The sequence below is a fragment of the Arachis hypogaea genome, chromosome 10 (assembly GCF_003086295.3).
Source record: "Arachis hypogaea cultivar Tifrunner chromosome 10, arahy.Tifrunner.gnm2.J5K5, whole genome shotgun sequence".
Lineage (NCBI taxonomy): Eukaryota > Viridiplantae > Streptophyta > Magnoliopsida > Fabales > Fabaceae > Arachis > Arachis hypogaea.
Window position 1 is genome coordinate 48079875 of NC_092045.1, and position 4879 is coordinate 48084753.

At 36.1% G+C, this 4879-nt stretch overlaps 1 non-coding gene across 1 annotated transcript; it reads left to right on the forward strand.

Annotated features, from left to right (window-relative positions):
* Positions 1-1813: 1813 nt before the first annotated feature.
* LOC112718904 (small nucleolar RNA R71) lies at positions 1814-1921 on the forward strand. The gene has a single exon (XR_003161229.1). It is a non-coding gene; the product is annotated as a small nucleolar RNA R71 (small nucleolar RNA).
* Positions 1922-4879: the final 2958 nt, after the last annotated feature.

The window sequence follows — 4879 nt, forward strand, 5'->3', positions numbered from 1 at the left end:
AACCTAATAAAACATAAAAGAACAATAAAAATAAAAATAGAATTAGATAAATAAAAATTGAGTTGCCTCCCAATAAGCGCTTCTTTAATGTCACTAGCTTGACAATGGGTTCTCATGGAGCCTCACAGGTGATCAGGTCAATGTTGTGGACTCCCAACACCAAACTTAGAGTTTGAATGTGGGGATTTAACACCAAACTTAGAGTTTGGTTGTGGCCTACCAATACCAAACTTAGAGTTTGATTGTGGGGGCTTTATTTGACTCTGTATTGAGAGAAGCTTTTCATGATTCCTCTCCATGGTTGTAGAAGAAGATCCTTAAGCTTTAAACACAAGGTAGTCCCCATTTAATTGAAGGACTAGCTCTCCTCTGTCAACACCAATCACAGCTCCTACTGTGGCTAGGAAGGGTCTTCCAAGGATGATGAATTCATCCTCCTCTTTCCTAGTGTCTAAGATTATGAAATCAGCAAGGATGTAGAGGCCTTTAACCTTCACTAACACGTCCTCTACTAATCCATAAGCTTGTCTTTGTGATCCGTCTGCCATCTCTAATGAGAATGTGGCAGGCTGTACCTCAATGATCCCCAGTTTCTCCATTACAAAGAGTGGCATAAGATTTATGCCTGTCCCTAGGTCACACAGAGCCTTCTCAAAGGTCATGGTGCCTATGGTACAAGGTATTAAGAATTTACCAGGATCTTGTTTCTTTTGAGGTAACGTTTGCTGAACCCATGTATCTAGTTCACTAATGAGCAAGGGAGGTTCACCTTCCCAAGTCTCATTACCAAACAACTTGGCATTCAGTTTCATGATGGCTCCTAGATATTGAGCAACTTGCTCTCCAGTTACATCTTCATCCTCTTCAGAGGAAGAATGGTCTTCAGAGCTCATGAATGGCAGAAGGAGGTTTAATGGGATCTCTATGGTCTTTATATGGCCTTCAGATTCCTTTGGGTCCTCAATAGGGAACTCCTTCTTGCTTGAGAGACATCCCATGAGGTCTTCCTCATTGGGATTTATGTCCTCTCCTTCCTCTCTAGGTTCGGCCATGTTGATTATGTCAATGGCCTTGCACTCTCTTTTTGGATTCTCTTCAGTATTACTTGGGGGCGTACTAGGAGGAGTTTAAGTGACTTTCTTACTCAGCTAGCCCACTTGTGCCTCCAAATTTCAGATGGAGGACCTTGTTTCACTCATGAAACTTAAAGTGGCCTTAGACAGATCAGAGACAATGTTTGCTATGTTAGAGATGCTCTGCTCAGAATTCTCTGTCTGTTGTTGAGAAGATGATGGAAAAGGCTTGCAATTGATGAGCCTATTTCTTCCACCATTATTAAAGCCTTGTTGAGGCTTTTGTTGATCCTTCCATGAGAAATTTGGATGATTTCTCCATGAAGAATTATAGGTGTTTCCATAAGGTTCACCCATGTAATTTTCCTCTGCTATTGCAGGGTTCTCAGGATCATAAGCTTCTTCTTCAGAAGGTGCCTCTTTAGTACTGCTGGATGCATTTTGCCATCCATTCAGACTTTGAGAAATCATATTCACTTGCTGAGTCAACATTTTGTTCTGAGCCAATATGGCATTCAGAGCATCAATTTCAAGAACTCCCTTCCTCTAAGGCGTCCCATTATTCACAGAATTCCTCTCAGAAGTGTACATGAACTGGTTATTTGCAACCATGTCAATGAGTTCTTGAGCTTCTGCAGGCATTTTTTTAGGTGAATGGATCCACCTGTAGAATGGTCCAGTGACATCTTAGAGAACTCAGATAAACCATAATAGAATATATCCAAAATGGTCCATTCTGAAAGCATGTCAGAAGGACACCTTTTGGTCATCTATTTGTATCTTTCCCAAGCTTCATAGAGGGATTCACCTTCTTTTTGTTTGAAGATCTGAACATCCACTCTAAGCTTGCTCAACTTTTGAGGAGGAAAAAACTTAGCCAAGAAGGCTGTGATCAGCTTATCCCAGGAGTCCAGGCTATCTTTAGGTTGTGAGTCCAACCATGTTCTAGCTCTGTCTCTTATAGCAAAAGGGAAAAGCATGAGCCTGTAGACTTTAGGATCTACTCCATTAGTCTTAACAGTCTAACAGATCTGTAAGAACTCAGTTAAAAACTGGTAGGGATCTTCTGATAGAAGTCCATGTTACTTGTAGTTCTGTTGCATTAGAGCAACTAGTTGAGGTTTCAGCTCAAAATTGTTTGCTCCAATGGCAGGGATTGAGGTGCTTCTTCCATCAAACTTGGAAGTAGGTGTAGTATAGTCACCAAGCATCCTCCTTGCATTACTGTTGTTGGGTTCGGCTGCCATATCCTATTCTTGTTCAAAAATTTCAGTAAGGTTGTCTCTGGATTGTTGTATTTTAGCTTCTCTCAGTTTCATCTTCAGAGTCCTTTTAGGTTCAAGATCAGCCTCAACAAGAATGCCTTTTTCCTTGTTCCTGCTCATATGAAAAAGAAGAGAACAGAAAAGGAAGAGGAATCCTCTATGTCACAGTATAGAGATTCCTTTATGTTAGTAGAAGAAGAAAGGAATAGAAAAAGGAAAAGAGTTAAGAATCCAAACACAAGGGGGAAGATAGGTTCGAATTCTTGAGATGAAGAGAAGTGTTAGTAAATAAATAAATAAATAGAAAAAGATGAGAGGGGGAGAATTTCGAAAATTAATTTTAAAAAAGGGGTTAGTGATTTTCAAAAATTAAGAGAAGAATTAAAATTAAAATTAAAATTTAAAACAATTAGTTAATTAAGAAAGTTTTGAAAAAGAAGGAGGAATTTTCAAAAATTAGAGAGGAAAGTAGTTAGGTGGTTTTGAAAAAGATAAGAAACAAACAAAAAGTCAATTAGTTAATTGAAAAATATTTGAAAATCAATTTTGAAAAGATAAGAAGTTAGAAAAGATATTTTGAAATCACACTTTTGAAAAAGATATGATTTAAGAAAGATATTTTGAAAAAGATTTGATTTTTAAAATTAAAATTGATTACTTGACTAACAAGAAACTAAAAGATATGATTCTAGAATTTAAAGATTGAACCTTTCATAACAAGAAAGTAACAAACTTCAAATTTTTTAATCAATCACATTAATTGTTAGTAAAGTTTTCGAAATTTTGAAATAAAGATAAGAAAAAGATTTTGAAAATAAATTTTAAAATTTTCGAAAATAATAAAAAAATGAAAAAGATTTGATTTTTGAAAAAGATTTTGAAAAGATAGGATTTTTAAAATTGAAAATTTGACTTGACTTGTAAGAAATAGCTAAGTTTTAAAAATTTTTTGACTAAGTCAACTCAAATTTTCAAAATTTATGAGCAAAATAAGGAGAAGATTTTTTTTTATTTTTGAATTTTTAATGATGAGAGAGACAAACACAAAAATGACTCACAACATAAAAATTATGAATCAAAACACATGATGCATGCAAGAACACTATGAATATCAAGATGAACACCAAGAACACTTTGAAGATCAAGATGAACATCAAGACTTATTTTTGAAAAATTTTCAAGAAAAGAAAAACATGCAAGACACCAAACTTAGAAATTTTTCATGTTTAGACACTAAGAATTAAAAAATGCATATGAGAAACAACAAAAAACACAAAACAAGAAAATGTCAAGATCGAACAAGAAGACTTACCAAGAACAACTTGAAGATCATGAAGAACACATGCATGAATTTTCGAAAAAAAAGAATGCATAAATTTTAAAAACATGCAATTGACACCAAACATAAAATTTGACTCTAGACTCAAACAAGAAACACAAATTATTTTTGGTTTTTATGATTTTATTAATTTTCCTTGGATTTTCCGTAAATTATTTTTAGAAAAACGAAAAAGAAAAAAATTTGAAAGATTTTTGAAAACTTTTTGAAAAGAAAATTACCTAATCTGAGCAACAAGATGAACCGTCAGTTGTCCAAACTCGAACAATCCCCGGCAACGACGCCAAAAACTTGGTGTTGTTGCCGGAATCTTGAATAATCGCTGGCTTTAAACTTGAACAATCCCCGGCAACGGTGCCAAAAACTTGGTGCACAAAATTGTGATCATCAACAATGTCTCCAATGACTTGGTGCTCTCAAACGTGAATCACACTTTGTCACAACTCTGGACAACTAACCAGCAAGTGCACTGGGTCGTCCGAGTAATACCTTACGTGAGTAAGGGTCGATCCCACAGAGATTGTTGGTATGAAGCAAGCTATGGTCATCATGTAAATCTCAGTTAGGCGGATTTAAATGGTTATAATGGTTTTCGAAATTAATAATAAATAAAGCATAAAATAAATATAGAAATACTTATGTAAATCATTGGCGGGAATTTCAGATAAGTGTATGGGGATGCTTTGTCCTTGTTGAATCTCTGCAACATACTGCTTTCTTACTTTCAATCCTTCATACTGCTTTCCATGGCAAGCTGTACGTAGGGCATCACCGTTGTCAATGGCTACATCCCATCCTCTCAGTGAAAATGGTCCAAATGCTCTGTCACATCACGACTAATCATCTATCGGTTCTCGATCATGTCGGAATAGAATCCATTGATTCTTTTGCGCTTGTCATCACGCCTAACAATCGCGAGTTTGAAGCTTGTCACAGCCATTCAATCCTTAAATCCTACTCAGAATACCACATACAAGGTTTAGACCTTCCGGATTCTCAAGAGTGGCCGCCAAAGGGTTCTAGCTTATACCACGAAGATTCTGGTTAGGGAATCCAAGAGATACTCGCTCGTTCTAAGGTAGAACGGAAGTGGTTGTCAATCACGCGTTCATAGATGAGAATGATGATGAGTGTCACGGATCATCACATCCATCATGTTGAAGTGCAACGAATATCTTAGAATAAGAATAAGCCGAATTGAA